Below are 22,480 nucleotides of genomic sequence, written 5' to 3' on the forward strand. Positions count from 1 at the left end.
ACTGTCAATTGTGAGGATTGGTAGCTTGGCAGAGCTATTGGGCTTTCTAAAGGCACCTGGTGCAGAAAAGAAACCAACAATACTCATAAAGGTGGCTGCATGACATTAAATTGGAAACCTATATTGTGGGACCTCAGGAAGAAAGCAAGACTGCTTCACATTCTTTCAGGATACTTAAAATTCTGGACAACATTTCCCTATAACTATGCAGAAAAACAGCTACAGGAGATCACTCAGGTGATCTTCTAGAGCAAGAGATGTTCTAGTCACAAGATTATCTAGTTGAGAAAGAGGACATAGAACTTGAACTGAAATCTCCATATCCTTATATCTCAGATGAAAATCACTACACATCAATAGTGAATGAACAAAAGCTAAATACCACACTGTTGTGAGGTCCTCTTGGACCCGGATTGGTTCCCCCACTTTAGTTTCATTTAGCTTCATTTTATATTTTATTCATTAAGTTCGCTGTTTTTAGCTATAATGTTTTACATATTTTATCAGTTTGTTTTTATCCTAGGTATATAGAGAATGTTCTGCCTGTTTAGTTAAGCCTTTGTACGACGTGCAATCTGTACCTTCTGTCCAAGGCTAAGAACACTATGCTAGCTTGTGTTGCTCATTCATGCGACAGCTTCTAACACAGCATTATATCAGAACTGTGTTTCCAATACAGTATGCTTTTCAGTATATAAGTGATTAACTGTCCTGGGAGGAGCAGAGGGCATTTTGGCCACAACCGTCCTGGGATGAATGCTGTTTGACATGCTGTTCACCTAGCGCTGATCTACCAGCCCCCAAAAGGATTGCTATCTACACTGCAGGCCGTCTCCTGACGCAAAACTCAGGTATGAGTCTGGGGATAATCTCCTAGATAGGGCTTGGCAGAAGGGTACACCCACTATGTTTTGAAGTATAGTTTTAGGTAGGAACTTCTCGAACATCTAGAATCACTTTCACCATGGTTGAGTTGTTTATATTATTTATAATGTTTATAATGCTGATTACTTTGCTCTGTTTCATCTGCCTAGTTATCACACCTCATTTGCTTTATGCTAGATTGCGACTGTTTTCTCACATCTTTTGTGTCTTGGCCAGGCATGCACAAGTAATACGACAAAAGGGTAAGATCGGTTTCCATGATTTCCCTATGGAGTCAGTGTCAGGTAGCCACAACCATCCCGGTTGGTTTGGGTTTCAGGTGAGGCACTGTGAGCTTGCCAGGAATTCAGCCAGCAGTTTGACGGTGTGGATGGACTCAGTCTCCCACTTTCTGAAGTTCTGTTCTCCTGATACGCAGTTCTATTATCATAGTAAGAACCATATAAAAACACTTACAAAAATGCCTTACATCAAACAAATTTAATTCTACCTGTTCAAGTGATGATAAAAGACAAAGTACTCTAAATCAAATGGTTATTATTACTAGCAATTTGTGCTGCCTTGCCTTACTCCATATTTATGAGGCCATGCAAAGCCACATAAAGTGGCTTTTCATCACCTCATAGATATGGTTGCAAGAAATGCACCTCTGTTGCGTCACGAAAAGTGATGAAACAGGGTCATAAACGGGCCCCCTAGTTGCTTTGACTGCTCACTCAAGGAAAAGGCTAGCAGTAAGGGGCAGTGAAAACTGCTAAAACCTTGCTCGCCATGGGATGAGGACTCCAATGGCAAGGGAAGTATTTCTTTTTTTTTTTTTTCATTAAAACAATCCCACTTTTTGAAAATAATAAAGAAACGTGTTTGGTGCAAGCCTCCATCATGTTGACAGAGGCGTGCACCAAACTTTAAAAAAGCATTGACAGACACTGCCCCTACCGCAGTTTCTAGCAATGCTTTAGGAAATTACTGCCAGGCTGAAATTGGCGGGCTGCACCTCCCTCAGGGCAACAGAGTAATAATTTACTTCATTTCTCTGATGAAGAAATGGGCCACTCGCCAACTTACAAATTGGGCCCCAAGCCTTACAAATTATTTTTAATTCGTTGAAACAATCTGATGAAAAAAAAGTGTGAGGAAAAACAATGGAAACCTGCCAGGTCCCACCAAATCTCTGGTATAGAGGTTGATGGTGTTCTACATTAATGAGAATTTTGCTTGAAAATTTCAATAAAATTTACTGATCAAAAAATATAGAGAAAATTAGAATGTTTTTTTAGTTTCAACTGTGTCATTACAACAAGTAATGATCTTCATTCTATCGGTGATGTACCCAGTGCTTGAAATGCAAAAATTAAAGTGCAGGTACTCTGTGCCAGAGTGCCTGCTTGTTTCTGAGAAGTTCCGGTACTCTCCAATCAAAAGTATTACGTTTTTCTTGAGATGTGCCGGTACTCTCCCTCTCAAAATAAAAAAGTGCCGGTACTCAGTACCGGACAGTACCGGCCCATTTAAAGCACTGGTTGAGGGGGCCCCTCCCACCTGGTCCCAGTCAGAGGCCCCGCCGCCCATGTACAGTTACTGTGCTGAGGGGGTGCCCTTGGAGTTCAGCTCTCCCCACCCCTGCCAGCCCCCAACCACACTCACCCTCCCCAGCACCGCAAGGACTGCAGGAGTCTTTGTTACGCCACTGGATTCTATATGTGAACAAAATTAATCAGTGGAAAACCGGCAGTAGGAGAAAAACATGAGGTATTTCCAGTGCTCAGTTTGTAAATAAAAACGTACCAGTGCCCAAAGCTCTCCTCTGAAATACGTGGCTGCTGGAATTTAATGTGCGAGCACAGAATACTAAAGCAGCGTAATCCTGAAGCCATCTCGGGCATCTCTATTCCATTTACAGACACTGCCTGCCTCTTCAGCGCTCTCTTGCAGGTTTCTCCCCTTATGATGCTTTTTGGTTTCCCTCTTCCTTCACCTTTCCCATATGCGTCTTTTGCTCACGGTAAATGCTTGAGGCAGAAAAATAAGTGCTGGCCCTCAAAGATAAGTGACGGCGCCCGCACCGGAAACCACCGGTTCAAATTAAGCACTGGGTATTTCTGAAGCTCCCTCTGTCTTCAACTCTTGGAGGAGACAGAAGAGAAGCGGCACAGGACGGCTCCATTTTGCGCAGGATTAATGATTTCTGGGACTTTGGGGCCCAGCAAGAAATGGAAGGTATAAAGCAAACCCAGAGAATCAGCATTAGATGGTGAATGGACTCAACTTAGGTGGGCATTCAGTTTAGCTCATCTCCCCACTTACAGGCCTGCATCCTATAAATTAACCTACACCTGTGCTTAATAAACGTGCAACGAAAAATGTATTTCTCTAACAAAATATGTGTGTTATTTCCATTAAGTTATAAAGCTTCTAGGTATTGTATGGCATAGCAAAGCCAGTGTTTCTGTTGTTAATTACAAGCACTCACAGCCAGAATACGCTTGCATTAAGAATCTGAATAGCCGTTTATAATTATTTGCAAGAAATGTTAGGTCTTGCTGTATTCGCGATCATGAGGCTCCCTCTGGTGGATTAGTTTATTATTCAAGCTCCTGTACGGTTTAGCCTCACCTAACTCAAACTATAACTTTGTTGACTGTTTTACATAAATATACTTGGCTCAAGGACATTCGAGGGCTTTATTCAAGCATCAGATCCGGGGGAGCTGTCATACTTCCCCACTCCTAGGATACTACCACTCCTGTGACCTCGGTGATACCTTGAAAAGTGACAGAGCCAGAACTTGTGTTATAAGCAGTTATACGTCACAGAAATTCACATTTGTAGATACACATATGAATATATACAGAATTATACAACGCGCAAATGCAACTCACTACAACCAATAAAACCTAAAAGGATGTTTTCTGTAAAGAATGATAACGGACTGGTTTAATTAGAGGTGGTAACTTTGTGCAAATGCAACACCTCTACACTCATTTCAACCCTTATAATTTAGATACTCAACCTGCCTGATGACAATTAGATTATCGAATTGTTGCATGGTTAGAATAAACCAAACTATGTGTGCACCTTTATGGGTAAGTCATAGACACCCGTTGCTGCCAAGTACTTCTATGTCATTTGACTATTTCCTGGCTATTTTTCATAAACATACTGCATTTTGGGACACGTAATGTTGCACTGTTCCAACTGACTGATAAATGCCATACTAATTGTAGTTTGCTTAAAAGTTACAACTGGCTAAATGTGCCCCACGGTGCATGAGTTCATTTGACAGCTAGTAATGTTTTTGTTTAAAAGTGGATACAATATTTCAAGTTGCTCCATATTAGCAAGGAAATGATAGCAGAAGGATATCCGCAATGTGGCACACATGGTAATATTAACTCAACCTGCTCAGCACGTGTCCACTGAGCATACCCTTGTTCTCAGCCTGAAGACATCTGGCAGTGGCACAACACATCTGTTGATTAATAAAGCTTCGACACCTCTTCGGGCTCCATTGAAGTAAATCATGCCAGTGCCTCTCCCTGGAATGTGATTGCATTTCTTGCAGAGCTATTGAAGGAGGTGACTGCCTGCAGGACTAGGGTCTGAGCAGCTGGGCTTGTGAGCATTTTAGTGGGTACAGGGGAGGGAAAAACATTCTTCCATGGGTCAGCGACCTTGTCAGATTGTTTCCAGGGAGGCTGATGCCCTTCTCTCTTACTTCCCTCCCCCCGTTAGCTCGGCACACCTGACCAGATTACATTACCCAATGTCAGCGCACCAAGGTCATGTGAGCTGCTCAGAATCACAGGACGCTGAGCCGACGCCTGGACCCGAACCTAGGTTCCCAGCCTCGAGGTCTGTAGCTCTGGTAGTTATGCAACGTCTACTGCTATGCTTTGCCTTTCCTGTGTTACACTCTGAAAAGCTTCCCTTAAAGAAAATATAAATGTGAGCACATAATGGACTAGACTTCCGACATGGTGCATGCACCATATCTACATTTTCCTAAACCCGAGATAATCAATCAAATCAAATCAAATCATTAACATTTATAAAGTGCGCTACTCACCCGTGCGGGTCTCAAGGCGCTAGGGGGAAGGGGGAATTACTGCTGCTCGATAAGCCAGGTCTTGAGGAGTCTCCGGAATGCGGAGTGGTCCTGGGTGGTCCTGAGGCTGGTGGGGAGGGTGTTCCAGGTCTTGGCTGCCAGGAAGGAGAAGGACCTCCCACCCGCTGTGGAGCGGCGGATGCGAGGGACGGCAGCGAGCGCGAGGCCAGAGGAACGGAGGAGACGGGTGGGGGCGTAGAAGCTGAGGCGACGGTTGAGGTATTCCGGTCCCTTGTTGTGGAGGGCTTTGTGTGCGTGGGTGAGAAGTCGGAAGGTGATCCTTTTGCTGACTGGGAGCCAATGCAGGTGTCTCAGGTGTGCGGAGATGTGGCTGTTGCGGGGTACGTCGAGGATGAGGTGGGCCGAGGCGTTTTGAATACGTTGCAGGCGTTTTTGGAGTTTAGCGGTGGTCCCAGCATAGAGGGTGTTGCCGTAGTCCAGGCAGCTCGTGCCGAGGGCGTGGGTCACGGTTTTTCTAGTGTCGGCGGGGATCCAGCGGAAGATCTTGCGGAGCATGCGGAGGGTGAGGAAGCAGGCGGAGGACACGGCGTTGACTTGCTTGGTCATGGTGAGAAGAGGGTCCAAGATGAAGCCGAGGTTGCGGGCGTGGTCTGAGGGGGTCGGTGCAGTACCAAGGGCCGCGGGCCACCAGGAGTCGTCCCAAGCGGACGGGGTGTTGCCGAGGATGAGGACTTCCGTTTTGTCAGAGTTCAGCTTTAGGCGGCTGAGCCTCATCCAATCTGCGACGTCCTTCATGCCCTCTTGTAGGGTGGTCTTGGCGCTGGCGGGGTCCTTGGTGAGGGAGAGTATAAGTTGGGTGTTGTCGGCGTAGGAGGTGATGATGATGTTGTGCTTGCGTACGATGTCGGCGAGGGGGCTCATGTAGACATTGAAGAGTGTCGGGCTGAGCGATGAGCCTTGAGGTATGCCCCAGATGATCTCGGTGGGGTCTGAGCGAAACGGTGGGAGGTAAACTCTTTGAGAGCGGTTTGAGAGGACGGAGGCGATCCAGTCCAGGGCCTGGCCTTGGATCCCGGTGGAGCGGAGGCGGGTTATTAGGGTGCGGTGACAGACGGTGTCGAAGGCCGCCGAGAGGTCGAGGAGGATGAGGGCGACTGTTTCACCGTTGACCATCAGGGTTCTGATGTCGTCTGTGACTGAGATGAGGGCGGTTTCAGTGCTGTGGTTGGTTCGGAATCCAGTTTGTGAAGGGTCAAGCAGGTTGTTGTCTTCCAGGAAGGTGGTAAGCTGTTTGTTGACGGTCTTCTCTATTACCTTGGCAGGGAAGGGGAGGAGCGAGATGGGGCGGAAGTTTTTCAGGTCGCTAGGATCAGCCGTAGATTTCTTTAGTAGGGCATTGACTTCGGCGTGTTTCCAGCTTTCGGGGAAGGTAGCAGAAGAAAATGAAGAGTTGATGACGGCCTGGAGGTGCGGGGCGATGATGTTGTCGGCTTTATTGAAGATGAAGTGAGGGCAGGGATCCGATGGGGCGCCGGAGTGGATAGAGTTCATGGTGGTTTTGGTTTTTTCAGTGTTGATGTGGGTCCAGGCGTTGAGGGTGATGGCCGGGGGTGTGGGTTCGGTGATGCTTGGTTGGGTCTGGTGTCCGAAGCTGTCGTGGAGGTCGCTGATCTTGCGATGGAAGAAGGTGGCGAGGGAGTTGCACAAGTCTTGTGAGGGCGTGACGGCGTTGGCATTGGGGTTGGAGAACTCTTTGATGATGCTGAAAAGTTCTCTGCTGTTGTGGCTGTTTTTGTCCAGTCTGTCAGTGAAAAAGTTCCTTTTGGCTGTGCGGATCAGGTGGTGGTGTTTGCGGGTTGCGTTTTTGAGGGCGGTCATGTTGTCGGCAGTGTGGTCCTTGCGCCAGGCCTTCTCGAGGGCGCGACAAGTTTTCTTCGATTCTTTAAGGGTGTCAGAGAACCAGAGAGGTTTTTTGGTGATGGCCTGTTGATGCGTGCGTCTGAGGGGAGCAAGGATGTCTGCGCAGTTGGAGATCCAGTTCGAGAGGCTGAGGGCTGCGTCGTTGGGGTCGGTGGTGAGGGTAGGTTGGTTGATGGCGAGTGCGGAGAGGAGTTGCTCTTCGGGGATTTTGTTCCACTGTCGACAAGGGATGGGTTGAGTGCGGACTATAAAACGGACTATAAAATCAATGCTTTATAAACCTTTGGCTTAGGACATGACGATATACTTTCATTAGTAACAGGTGCACAGGAAAAAACAGCCTGACCTAAACCATGAATACAGATGTGCAGAGTGTTATAACCTGTTTATTACAATTGTTGAAGGTGGGGCATCATGAGTCACTCCAACACATAAAAGGGACTCGTGAAGTAGTACCTACTTGCATAATTAGTTCAAACAATAGTGTGATCGGACTCAAGATAATCCAACCACTAGGGCCTTATTAAGAGTCTGGCGGGCGGCGGACGCTGCCCGCCAAACTCTTTCAGATGGAAAACCGCCACTCCGGTTTTCCACTCGCCGGCCTATCAAGAGTTTTCCGCAGGCCCAGCGGAATACTCACCATAACATTGATGCCGGTTCGTAATCGAGCCGGCAGCAATGATGCGATGCGTCAGGTGCAGCAGCACCCATTGCACTTTTATCGCATTTTTTACTGCCCGTTATTCGGGCAGTAAAAAGTGAAACAGGGCTGTCCATGGGGGCCCCTGCACCGCCCATGCCAATGGCCCCTGGCACCCCATCTCCGCCAGCCTTTGCATGGCGGTCCCACTGGCGGAGACAGGAGTCATAATCCCCAAGGTAGCACTGCTTGCAGCTACTCCCTGGCTGATTAAGACCGCTGGCACCACCAGGCCGTCGACCGGTGTCAACTTGGCAGTGCCAGTGGTCCAACCCTGGTGGCTCTGCCACGGTCGTAATATAGCGGTCGGACCGCCACTTCGGCGGCAGTGCAACTGCCATCGCGAGTGTGGTGGTCTCAAGACCGCCACACTCATAATAAGGGCCATAGTGTCTTCAAGCATATAAAATATAGTGAGATGCACTCAATTTGAAAATTACATTGGAATGCAAGAGAACTAAAATATTGATAATTAAAGAATCACTGACATAGCGTACACACTAACAGAGCCTAAGAGTTCATATGGCTTTGGCCTTAGTGTGGGATCCACTAAAGAATTTAATAACCCATAAAATAATCCTTGTGTTCTTTTCTATATAGCGGAGTTGTTTTACTTACAAATGTTGAAGTTGTCTTTTGTTATCTTTACGTAACGAAAGTTTATGAGAACCTCTTCAGGAATGGATGTCAATTGACAAAAAGTGTCTGACCATTTTGGATCCAGATTTTCTCAGAAGCTGTTTACGTATTTAAACACAACTGTGAAGTAGCATCAATATCAATCACTTTCCAAAATAAAATCAGAACAGACGCTTGATAGGGTAATGTAACACCCAGCAGTGGTCTAAGACTCAATGGAATAAAAGTTTTACGACTAATGGTCCCTCCCCATTCTCAACAATGGTAATATATAACATTTTACACTGCGTGTGTATGTATATATCATCACTGGGAAAAAAACGAATTTTAAAGTGTCATAGTTAGAAATTGAAATTATATCCTACTTTACATTAAAAAAAAAACAATTTAGAAATGCACTGAAAACAATAAAGGTTAAAGGCATGTTAAAGTTAGGTGCAAATGTCAGTTAGAACATTTTAAACTAACAAAACCACAGAAAATTACAAGTTATAGTTATATCAAATGACTGTAACTCATGCTGCCACAATGCACAGTGTAGTCATTATTGTCATTTCATATGTAGCTGTAGTTCTAGCAGTGATGTCATAGAATACATCATGAGTGATGTAATATGTGAAGTAATTGGCAGTGCACTGCAAGGACGTAATAGTTACTTTACAGAATGTATTATAGTTACTTGAGGTAATCTTAACTGATGAATTTCAGTGATGGTGTTAGTTTAAAATGTTATGTATTAACTGACATTTTCACCTAACTATAATGTCCCTTTAACCTTTGTTTTTTTTTCAGTGAATTTAACATTTTTTTAAATCTAAAGTAAGATATTATTTCAATTCTTAACTACAACGTTACATTATGCTTTGCTTTGTTTTTTCAGTACATTTCTATGTTTAGCGTAAAGTCAGATGTACATCACATTCCAACCCCACAGGGCCCCAATCCCCCTCAGTGTGCACCAGCCACTAGGCAAGTGCAACCCCCATTTTTGTGTATAAAAATGCAAAAGGCAAGCCTATTGGATTGATCTGGAGGGGAGCACATCAACATGTATAAAGTAGACCAATTGACTTTGTCAAAAAGTCACCATTACATGTATCCAAATGTATTTTTTTATATAAATATACACATTGTAATAATATTTGTCACATATTATTTGACTAAAGCATAAACATATTGAGTCTTTTTTCACAATTTTCAGGCCACAAAATGTAGCCACAGAACCAACTACAAAGGGTCTCTGCACTTCAGCTAAAGAGCATACAGCTTTAGCTCAGACTGCTTTAAAAACGATGGTAAGGTATTCTGGGGTCATGGATTCAATGACCCTGGAGACTTACTATGATTTGTTTCTTTAATGTTCCTGTATGGCCAATGTGCTCCCTTCAGCCCTCCACATCATAAAAAAATGCTTGGTTGTGCCCTCGCCTTTTCTAGGGGCACCAGGAGGATCAACAAATAAAATTACAAAGCTCTAGCAGAGCATTATGGGGTACTCCTTATCTTGAGATTTTCATAAGGTGTTTTTTTTTGGTGTCCCTTTCCCACCTGGAATGACCACAAATTATTTCCTTAAGGGCACCCACACCTTTTTCAAATGTGGGGGGTTGCCAAAAGGCTCCACAGCAGGCTTCCCAGCCAACACTCATCCAGGATGCTGGTGGGAGCTGAGCGTTTGTATTTTTACTGAGGGTTCCCTGGTGCACTACAGTGAGGGGAGAAAAGGGAACCCTAAGGCCCCTGTTCCTCAGCCAGCATTCAATCTAGAGACCACTCTTTTGCTTTGGTCCTGCCTGGACCAGAGTAGCTATTTGCTCTGCTCCCACCAGGCATGAGGAATGCTGTGTTCCCTGTCCAGCAGAGTGCAGGGAGCAAATTCAATTTGCACTCCCAGACAGCACTCTGCTGGGAAGAGTACAAGTCAGTGTTAGATGGGGTCTCCATACCACTCTATTCAGGCCCCAAGGGATGGGATCCTCAGGCTTCTCTTCAGGCTTCTCCTCAGGCTCAGGAAGATGAGGCATATGCCCTCTTCTCCATAAAGAAGTTGGGGTCCCAAGTGCCTCCTAATGGCTCACCAATGGGGGTACATTACCCTTCACCCATAAATATGAAAATGCCCTGGGGATGGGGTTCTTATGGTCTTCTAGACCCTCAGGGAGGTGGGCCTTAAAACTCAAATGGGAGAACCCGCCATTTTTTTGTTCATGGCTGGCACCGAAAACCTGCAGATCCTCTGTGAATCTGTGGTACCATTTAAAAAATATATATATATTTTTGTCCCCGGGCAGCAGGGTAGCCCTACTCTGCCCCCTAAGTGTTCTTATAACCTTTTTCAGGACAGTGTCCCAAGTCTTAAAAAAGGCTACTCCTAAATCTTGTTAATGTGGTGGCAGCCAGTCAGATCTTATCTAATGATCTGTTGGGTCATAGGATCCTCCGCATCATCATATATACATACATTTTGAACCTTAATTTTGTCTGTTGCCCTCTCTGCAGGGTCACCCCATAACGCTTTGCCTTCACCACCCCTCCCCCATTTCTGATTTCAGAACCTGTTTTTGTTGGCTTTTTAGGGTCCTGTGCACTTAACCCCTGCTAACCAGTGCTAAAGTGCTTGTGCTCTCTCCTTCAAACATGGTAAAATTGGCTTTCAACCAACTGGCACATTTATATACTTAGAGGTTCCTAGTAAAGTGGTACTACATGTACCCAGGGCCTGTAAATTAAATGCTACTAATGGTCCTGAAGCACTTACTGCACCACCCTCTTAAGTAGACCTTTAAAACATATCTCAGTCCTGCCATTGGCGCCTGCGTGCAGTTTTAGACTACAGTTTTGATCTAACAAAATTATTCTTTGTACCAGGCCTAAGCGTTCCTTTTTAATAGATATTAGTCAGACTTAGGGTAGACCCTAAACAGCTCTTAGGGAATGGTGCAGTGTATTTAAATAGTTGGACATACATTTAAGTTGTACAAGTCCTGGTGGTGAAAAATTGAAATTCATTTTTCACTTCTGCAAGACCTTTCTCTCCCATGGGATAACATTGTGCTACTTTGTTACATTTATTAAGTGATGACCTTTGCTTGGGAACAGGTGGACATATCATGCTTGAGCTCTAAAGAACTGTAATTTAAAATCATCTTTAATGGTGAAGTCAATATTTAAGTCACAATTCTGAAAATGCCACTTTTAGAAAGTTGGAATTTCTTGTCCTAACCGTTTGGTACCTGCAGCCTGTGTCATATGACTATGTGTAGTTGATAGTCAGCATCCCAGACATTGACACATCCTGTTGGGATGGGAGGGGTAGAGCTGTGCACAGCCCCACTTACCTTTCAAAGGAGCTGCTTCACCCCATTCACAAAGGATTTTGTTGTAGTTTGACTCTTGCTCTAGGCAAGACTGCTGGTCTAAGCATGACAGTACTTGTGTTTGTAGGCGATTATGCCAATAGTACAACAAATCACAACTATAGTCCCCACCCTTCGGCTCACAAGCAGTACCTCACCAAAAACCCAAACAGTAAAAGGTGATTTGAGGCAGCCTTTATGCATGGACTTAAAAGTGTGACATCTCAGGGAGTGTTGTGGTTAAACGGAGATTACCTCTTTCTCACATGAACAACATGTCTCAATCAAACACAGGCAATGAAGAAGATGCAGTAAGATTTCAATAGGTTTTATTTCAACAGAACTGCAATCTGCCATAAGTTGCATGGGCTGCAATGATTAGGATAATGAACAGTTCAAGAAACAGAATGGTAAAGATAAGAGTCAATAATACAAAGACCCCCACCATCTTGCATCATCATGTAAAGACATGAGATATGAAATATGTCCTAATACCCTATTATGATGTACCTAATCTCTACCCTAAAAGAGAGCTAGGCCTGTTAAACCCAATCTGCCAATAACATGTCCATGAGAAGAGCCCCCTAACCCTCATTACCTTGGAATGAGGTCTCTAGCTCAGATGCCGTAGGGACACGAATTATGGGTCAGTGTCAAGGTGACGGGCAGCATCAATGGCATCTGGTCGGAATCCCTCTGACTATCTGTTTAAGTGAGGCGTATTTAAACAGATCTGCTTGGACCCCTGACGTAGGTCTGTTCCCAAACAACAGATAACAAGACATACTTGGGACAGTAATTCATATAAACAATTTCCCCAAAAGCGTGAAGAGGGAAAGTACCTAATGTGAACACCTACAGTTTACTTATCTTTGTCGCTTGATATTTACGCCTTAGCGCAGTGGCACTGATAATGCAAAACTAAAACATGGGCCTAACTAAAAACAAGGCAGCCATCTTAAGATTTAATAAAATAAATGCGCTAAAACAGAGCAAGCTAAGTAGGGTAAAAGTCACTAGGTGACGGGGGCACGAGTCTGCAAGCCAAAGCTAACTCAGGTTTCCCATTAAAACAAACTAGGATTCACTACAATTTCCCCCCAACCTTTTTGTCTCCCCAGATATCTTGGGATCAGGGAGGCGAAGGATGGAAATTCCAGACCGAGATGTGGGGGAAAGTCTAGATGTTTATCCCACTTCAAAGCTGGAACTAGGTATACATATTGGCCCCTCAGACCAACTCTTCAGTACACACCTATATTTGTAGATACTACAGGAGAAGAACTACCCTGCAGCCAGAGAACTGCCCTGGTGCTTGAGGGCGGCCCTGCTCTGTCAGAAAAAAAGTCTAGCCCTTCATTCCAGGCAGAGTGACTCCAAGGGTCAGGTGGCTGACCCGTTGTGAGCTACAAGGAGATAAAAGCTCCAGAGGCCTCTCTGCAACTGCCCACCTTGCCTGCTGCACTGGACCTGCCTGAGCCCTATGCTGGAGTGAATTCCTGTTCGCCAGCAGGTCCTCCCCAGTTTCTGTACCCATGGCTGGCATCAACTGAGCTCCTCCTCTGAAGAAAAGGAGAAATCCTGAAGTTTTTGGCTCTTGGCAATGACAAAATCACAAAAGAGAGTACGGGGTTCTGGCAACTATAAGTAGATTGATAGTGTGCCAGTTGCGACACTAGACTAATCTTGTACCTCGACTAAAGGTAAAATGTGGATGGATTGTGGGGTGGTATGGGGTCTGTAGAGGGGGATTTCCTTTACGGACTAGGTGGTCTCACACACTATATAGTGTCATGCTTCATCATATGACCACCTAGCCCCACCCAGGTAGGATAATACCACCTGGGCGGACTCAACCTCACTGTTAAAAGAACAGGAGGGAGTGCGTAAATTTATTTGATTTCTGGAAAGAGGGGATCCAGCTATGCTATGGGAATAAAAACACCTACTCAGATACCCGGGTGAGTTTAATAGAAGGTTCTGTGTGGTGTGATTAAAAGAAGTGGGGAACCAGTGTGAGAACAATGACTCACAAGGTCACCTATCTAAAAGAAGTAGCCGACATGTTTCTGCCCTTATGATTGAGCTATGGAGGGTCTCTGGGCATTCATCAGGGCGTTGGATCCCTGTTGCAAATGCTTATTACACGCTGCAGAAATAATCACAGTAGAAAAAGGGGGTGAGGAAGGGCCTACCTTAACCAAGGGAATACCTGGGGAGGACCTACAATAAATAAAATAATAAAAACAGACCAAAATTGACGGTGAGAAGATAATCCACAGCAAACCACAACACACGTGACAAATTTCATGCAGAACACAGGAGTACTGGTTGCAATTATAACTAACAGTCGCAGCAATGCTGGCTATGCAAGGCGAACGATAGGTAAGGGCAGACAATTCCTTACCCTAACACTGGAGGCTAATAGCCTCTGGTATCCTGGAGAGGGAGCGTCCCCTTATAGTCAGACTGTAGGGTTAGGAGGAAAAGAGCAGAAGGGGAGAACAAAGATGAAAAAATAGAACAGGGGTAGTCAAGAAATAGACGGTAGAAGCCAAGGACAGGGTGAAAAACTGTAGAAATCTGAGTAAGAGGTCAATGGGGAGGGGAGAAAGAAGGGGGGAGGAAAAAGGAAAAACGGGGGAGGGGGCAGGGAGGGGGGAGGACAAAGAAAGGAAAGAGGAAGAAAGAAAAGAAGAAAAGAAAACAAGAGAAAAAAGAAAACAAGAGAAAAAGGGAGGAGGGCACAGAACCAGAGAAAGAAAAGAGAAGGGAGAAGGGAGGCTTCTTATCTGTGTCTCCAACGTTGGCCGACTCACTGCATCAAAGGTGGGCGCTCTGTGTGTGCCTATACCGACCTCTCCTTCAGGACCGCTTGGGTAAAGTGGCCTGATAGTCGGAAGCTGATATAGTGGTCTTAATAGGGTAAAATTAGCTGCAGCTGCTGGCAATCACCGCCGCGGCCCGGAAGTCTTGCAAGCTGCCTACGTTTCTGTGAGCCAAGGAGGACTCCGGCTGCCCTGGATGTGTCGGGGGCCGGAAATGGCCAATAGTGCAAGGGGGCGCCCGTGGGTGACGCTGCCCTCATGTGCTGGTCCTTCTCTGATCACCGGAGCTGCCGTGGTGGGCGGCCGCGGCTGAGGGAGATCCCTTGTTTGGGCGGATACGCCCAACCCGCGAGTGTTGTCAGGAAACGTAGTTTCCCGGCAGCTCTGCGGGCTGCCTACACGCGTGTCGTTGGGAAACGTAGACTGCTTCACCCATACATTGTGCTTCTGACGCCCTGCCTGCAGCAGGCACCTCCAGTTTTTCTGAGCCTTCAGCCCCGTTACAGAGACTTAGATGGCAGCAGCTGCTCATGCAAAGAGCTTCTCGGGCCCCCAGCATTGGTAAGCACACTGTGGGCCACCATGTGCACCAGGCTGAGTGTGAGCCTGTGCCATCCTCCATGGTATTTCCTACATCCCTGGAACAGTTTGAGGTCTTGCAGTCGTGGACTAGAGTTTGGCATCGAGCACCACAGTGTTTGTGGCTCACTGCACTGCTGCTCACTTTGGTGGCTTGTAATTGAAGCTTGCGGCAACATCGGAGTGGACAACCTCAGGCTCAAATCATGTTTCTCTCCTGTCTGCTCCTCTTGCACAGTGCCCGGGGATCACTCAGGCCACTTGAGTGTGCCTCCTGCAATGCCGTCCTGGATGTTTGGGGGTGGATGGTGGCATTTGGTGGTCATCTGTCTTGGGGTTTGTTCTAAGTCCCTTAGGGTGCGGACACCCCTTGAAAGAATTGTTCTCCTTTTCACTGCTTTATAGCCTTTCCTTGGACCCCCACCACCGCCACCAGGGACCGTTGGCAACACCCTGGGCTCTTCTCTGCTTCAATCCTTTGTGTGGCCTTGAGGGAGCCTCCCCAGGGGTGGATCAGTTGCTTGTTCTGCCCATGTAGACCTGTGGTGCAAGCAAGCCCAGCTACTTCTCATCTTCTCCTGTGGCCTGAGATCAACATCACTGCTATGGGTAAGGATCGCCAACTCTCCTCCCAGACAAAGATAGACAGATACACTACCCCCCTCAGGAGACCTCTAGGACTGCCACAGATTCTCAACTGGCCCCCGTGCCCTCAGAAGCCTTGAACATGAAATCTATCCTACAGGCAATATAGGCCTCACGAGTGGCCCTTGAGACTAAAATTGGCAAAGCGGGTGCGGACGTCGCCCTGTTGCAACAGGACATGCATAACGTGGTGGACAGGGTGTTCGGGGAAGAGGATGGCATCTCTGAACACAACTACTCAGTTCTCAAACTTAAATCTACTGTCCATTGCCTCTCTGCATCCACAAAACTCCTGGTGGAACGCAGGGAGAACCAGACTCATAGATACAATCTACAGTTAATTGGCTTTCTAGAACATGGAGGGGATGTTTCTCAAATATTTTTTGAAAGAATTGATAAAATCCTGGCTCCCCTCTGATCACCTCTTCTGTTGCTTTGTACTGAAATGTGCCCATAGGGCCCTTGTGCAGTGGCCTCCTCTTTGAGTACTTCCCAAGACCCTCATGGTCATGGTTCTTAAATACAAAGACATAGACATGGTATTCACAGAGGAGTGAGATCACAGGGACCATACCCTTTCAGAGTTGCTGCATCCTCATTTGTCAGGCCTACACTCGACTGATCCAGAAGAGGTGCAAATCCTTCATACCATTAAACAGCAGCTTTGTGCCATGAACTTGTTGTATATGCTCGAGTTCCCTGCAATATTGAAGATCCTTTATGACTCTCCTGGCTCATCTTCAGTTCTCCAGCGGTGGAATGGGACAAGGCAGCAGAGCACAAGAACTTCAGGCCAATCGCATGGTCCCCCTGGAGATCAGTCAGCACACATATCCTTTACTCTTGTCAGAGATGAGGATGACGATGATGCTGCTTATGCTTCAGGTTAAAACTGCCATGGGCAAGTAGAGTTTATCGATGAGGAGAACAAGCCCAAAGACGATATGTGCTGAGGCCCTGTCACCTTCAGCAGAACCCCCTTGCTCCCCTGGCTCCGGTCCGGTCCTTGGTGGAGTTCCAGCATCAGACCCTAACTGAGATTTCCATGCCTCTTATTTTGGCACATCTGGTTCTTCACTTAATTCCACCTATGAGTGTTCTACCATTCACTTTTCTGTTTTATGTATGCTTGGTCAACAGAATGATATCCTGTTACTCAATATGATGTAATATGAAGATGGCAGCTCTTCCGTGCCTCCGTGTTGTGTAGTTCTGTGCGAGTGTTAGAGCGACAGATGCTTCTGGGATTGAAATGAAGAGTTAGAGGAGTTGGAAGGATAGTTGTGGGTGCTTCTCTCTAGTTCTGGGCTGATCTGTTCTTTTCTGTTTTTGTCACCCACACAGTACAGGCATCTGCCAAATCCACCATGTCAAAGTCATCATCATCATCCATAGTTTGCCTGTGAGCGGACAATGAGGCCAGCTGAATCAGACATACTGCTTATTTGCTGCTCCTGCTTTGTCATCCACAGCTATATGGGTTGTTCACCACCATTACCTTGAATGTTAAAGTTCTTAATGAACATATTAAATGAAACATTGTGCAAGGAGACACCTTCTTGGTACTTGCTGCCTAGTCCTTGTTAGGTTTGGGTAAGACTAGGTCTATCAAGCAGGCTATATTAGGGGATCCTGGGGAGTTGCTATCCTCCTCCACAAATCCTTCCTTCTTTCTGTCACTCACTAAGTATCAGACGAGAAGGGGAAGTATGTCCATGTGGAGGGTCTCCTTCAGGGCAAATATTAAACTTCCATGTGTACATTTCACCATACCTGGTTCGAGTGTCCCTCCACCGCATTTAAGATGTTGCAATAGCTCTCTCAGGACCTACTATATTTTGTGGTGACTAATGCTGTAATGGACCCTAGCCTGGATGTGACGGGGGCGAGGGCGATGCACTCTCAGTCTTCCCCCTCGCTGGCAGATAGTTCAGCATTTATGGGTCTCTGCAATGCCTGAATAGCATTGCACCCAGGGTTGATTGAATACACTCGCTTATCCGCAGCTCATGGTAGTTTGTACAGACTCAACTATATCTACCTCACAGCCATGGAAATCCCTAATGCGGGATCCACACATATCCCACCTTAGGGCATCTCTGATCATGCTTTTGTTATGCTGCAATATGCCCAGCATGTGGGGGCTGACAGGTCGTTGTGGCACTGTAATGCCTGGTGTATACATAATGCACTGCCCATCTAGTCCAAGAGCTTCACACATTTTTTAACTCAAAGCAGACTTGGTTGCCTTCAGGAGTGCCATGTGGTTGTCCAGCAAGGTGATCATGCTGGGCAAAGCCAATGCATTTTCTCGAGGGCAAGCACACTTTGCATCTCTAATCTGGAGACTTAATTATTGTCTTGAGCTCCAATATAAACAGCTTGCAGATGCACTTTCCTTGCCACAGCTAGAAGCTTGCAGAGCATCCCTAAGTCAGTTGTGAATGGAGGAGGTCAAGCAATGCTGGATGGCATTCTCCTGTTGCCTTTATGAGTGGAGGGTCGACTCCAGGAAGCTGTTACATTGGCTGGCAGCACATGATGCTGCACCTAGAATAACTCCCCTTATCTGCATCCCAACTGGTCAATGCCTTAGCTTTTCATCAGACATTTTCGAGTTTGCCTCCTACTAAGGATCTCTTTGAGGATAATCACCACCGCTCTACATTAGAAGACAGTCATCCACTAATTGCCGACCTCCCACTAGTGACAATTGGGGCGACAGACATGGCAATACTTGATCAACCCCCAACAGAAGAGTAATTGGCTGATGCCATCAGCAGTCTGTAGTCGGGCTAAACACCTGGGCAGTTTCCAATTTCAATATTATAGGAAATCTTTGTCTTCACTCTTCCCTCACCTTTTCGATTTCTACGTAGAGGCAGTAGACAAGGGTCCCCTCCCTTCCCCCGAGCTTGATTTGGCTATAATTGTTTTACACAAATCAGGTTGAATCCTGTGGCATGTTCATCATACTGTCCAATCACTCTTAACATGAAAATTTAAATCAATGCAAAAATTCTAGTCAACCACTTCTTGTCGCTGCTGTCTTCTCTTATTCACCCAGGTCAATGTCGCTTCATTCCTCACAGCAGCACCCACTACTGTATTCAACGAGCACACATAGCTCTCAAGCACAGCCAATGTTTTGGCGATCCTGCTACGCTTATGCTTTTGGACTCTGAAAAAGTATTTGACTCCCTGGATTGGGGATTCCTGTTTCAGGTTCTACCCTACATGAGTTAGGGGACTGTTTTTTGTCCTTTATCAACGTACTCTAAATATGCCCCCAAGCACAAGTTAGAGTGAACTTAGCCCTTTTCAATACACAGCGGCATGAGGCAGGGCTATCCCCTCTATATACTTCTATCCGCAATTGAGCCCTTGGCATTCTAGATGTGTTGCAAAACTCAGATTTGAGGATTCCAGTAGACAAATTGCACGAAGGATCTTATAGCATTATACGCAGACAGCTTGCTACTGTCTATGCCAACCACATCTTACCGGGCCTCAGCATCACCTGGTCCAAGTCACTCCTAGTCCCAGTGCGAGGGAGTCGCAAGGTCACAGATTGGCAGGATCAGCTTTTGATATATAGATTGAGTTTTCCTTCTTTGGGAGTGATTGTTGCTCTGGAGCCTGAATTAACCTGAAGACTTAAACTTAGGTCACTACTATACCAGACCCGCCAGGACGTAACCAAATAGGCCGCTCTGCCGGTTAATGGATTGCACTTTTTAAAATGACTGCCCTCTCACAGCTGGTACACTCTCTGCAGAACTTTTTTCATTTTGACCCCCACTCCTGGTTTGTGTGCCTACATGGAGCTTTGTGCTCTTATAAGGGGGCAAATAAGATCACAAAAATAGCCTTCTATGATCTATAATTGTATCCAGTTGCCTTACAGCAGAAGGATGTGAATGTCAGACATAAACCTACATGAGTGGGCCTCACAGCTCCAAACCATTAACAACTTGATGTTTGGTGACTCTGAGATGTCACATTAGCCGACAACACATTCAGCACTTTCTGTATGGCTGCCGAATCTCTAACTTCCTGCTGGCGGTCCCCAGAGTCACTGTCCTATGCTTGCAACAGCCCTTGAGTGGGATTGTTAGGACCAGCAGTTCATGCAGATGAACCCTCTTTGACAGGGTAGTTGATCTGCCCTAGGTGTCTGCCCTGGAGGGGTTTGGTGGATGGCATCTCCTATCTTTGGTGATGTCTGTGAGGGCTCCCAGCTGAAGATGTTTTGGGCTCTCCAGGATGAACTCCACCTCCACAAAACTCAGTTTAACAGATATCTGCAACTCCGTCATGCACTGGCGGTCTACCAGTGAAAACTACAGGAAATACCAGAATAGCGTCCCATCGAAGCCCCGGTCCAGTTGTCACCCTGGCATGTGGAGGCACCTCATAGGTATACCAATCTTTGATCTTTAATTCTCCTGACGTCTTTAGTGCCCTGCGGGCTAAATGGGAGGGCTGGATGAGAGTAATTGGAGGATTGGCTGAGCGAGAATTAGTCATTACCTCTTGGGTACTCCTGATTCACTTACAATACCAACACACATCTAGGGGTTGATAGGAAAGAACTACATGAGCTACCCTCTCAGGAATCACTTCTTACAGAATAAAAATGCCCTCACCCACTATTAGTGGAGTGCTTCATCATAGGGCTGCTACTACACTCCCTGTGTTGCCATCAACAAGGGTGGTGCAAAAAGGAATCTTACTATTATGTAGGTTTTAGGGATCCAGTTATTTGAAGTGTCATAATTAAAACTGCCTTAGAGATACCCTAACAATTTGGATTCTTTTATTGTGGGTTCCCCCTACCAAGACCAGGATTTGGCTGGCTCTGCTTGTATACAGCCCTTCCAGTTTCATCGAAATCCCCAAACTTTTTAGGAAGGGGGGAAGGAGCGGACAAGAAAAGCAAAAAGGACAATAGATCTAGTGACGGGACCTCAACCAGATAGTAAGACTGAGTATGACAAGGGATTACATTCCAAACTCAAGAAAAGCGGGAACCTAGTGATGAGCCTCACAAACACAGTTTCAACTTCCCAACAGAAGCTGTTCTGAATAAAGTGCTGTTTTTTTTCTACAAACATGGTTGATAAATTCCAGCTATGATCTGAACAGGTGAAATTCTTTAGGATAACTTGAAAGTATTTTTTTTCAGAAGAGGCCCCAGAGAGCCTGGTCAAGGGGGACACATGATTGCATCCAGAGTCAACATTCATGCCAGTACTAACCCAGCTACCATGGAGATTCCAGTACTTGAACAAGCAGTTATCCACAACATATAAAACATGAGGGGGGGGGGGGTAGGCAACCAAAGTACATTTAGAAATCTGTCAAAATCAGAAAATCGAACACTAGACAGACTGAATCCAGCCCACTGATAAGGGAGAGACATTGTGCTGCAAATAAGGGAAACGTATAACACTGAGTGACTTTATCTCCTCTCGGATAGAAAGAATTATCAGATATTTACTAGGGATCCAACAACGGATATACAGTCTCGTCAACCCATAGGTTTGTGGGCACATTTTTCATCCTTCGCAGGAATCAAATGTGCAACAAAGTTGACAGACCTTTGGACCCAAAAAGATGTTTTGTGAATCATCAACAATTACTTTAATACCGCCTCAAACATTTTGACACCATGACCAATGTAGCCGCAGAAGGAAAACTTCAGGAATAAAGTTAAAAGATTTATTACAAACACAAGCTCAAAGTCAGGTAGAAAATGTGCAAGACCAAATTATAAAGATACATAAGCACCAAGGGTTGCCCAAGGCGACTAAATGAATTCAGGCATACAAACATCAATAAAACTAAGCATTCAAAAAGAATGATACATAGTCAATAAAAATATATGTGGCACAGAAATCACATGCTGCTCAGATTGCACAAACATTAGTCAATTCAGATTTAGCAGAGTTAATCTTTGGCTGATGGAGTTTCTAACATTAAAGGGCATTTTTAAGGGCAATGGCAAAAAGCAGAGCAAAAGATATCTCTCCTGGGGGCTCAGCATTCGGGGAATCTTCATCAGCAAAGCTTCTTGTCAGCAAGGCATCTGCAAGCATCATGGAGGTGTTAGCCTCTGACCAAGACAAGACTGGGACAGCTTCAGCTCTCAGACTGGACTGCTCTGAACACAGTTTGAATGTCCAACAGTATACTAGTTCACAAAAAACATTCCGATTTGTCAAATGTGCCAGTTCATATTACTTTGGAGGGCATCATTCAATGATAATTGATCACCAGACTCCAGGATGCAACAGTTGAACACCCACCCCTGAGACGGTCATGGGAACATCTCCTTTCCTTGTGACTCCAAACAGTTTGAAACATTTGTATACAATCTCAGTCCATGTTCCTGTACAACAATGTTCGCAAGGACAAATGGGTATTACTTTCCACAGTTAAACAATAGACTTATTACAAATGGGACTTTGCTTCTCACATGAACGAAATCCAAAAGAAGGCTTCACATTATAGAAAAAATAATCCAATCCTTTTACATGACTGCAAAATGCAAGCTCTGTAGGGCACAGTTATGCTAACACAAGAGAAATATAAAATGCACTTAATCAACACTTTTTAGTAAAACACATATAGGTCCTCATTACAACCCTGGCCGTCGGTGATAAAGCGGCAGTAACACCGGCAACAAGCTGGCGGTAAAAAAAAAATTGAATTATGACCACAGTGGAAACCGCCCACACAGACAGCCACTTTAACACACCGACCACCACGGCAGTAGCAACAAGCACCTCAGCGGTAACCGCCAACAGCCAGGCGGGAGGCAATGTACCGCCCACTGTATTACAACAGGCCT

Source organism: Pleurodeles waltl, chromosome 6 (assembly GCF_031143425.1).
Source record: "Pleurodeles waltl isolate 20211129_DDA chromosome 6, aPleWal1.hap1.20221129, whole genome shotgun sequence".
NCBI classification, from domain to species: Eukaryota; Metazoa; Chordata; class Amphibia; order Caudata; family Salamandridae; genus Pleurodeles; species Pleurodeles waltl.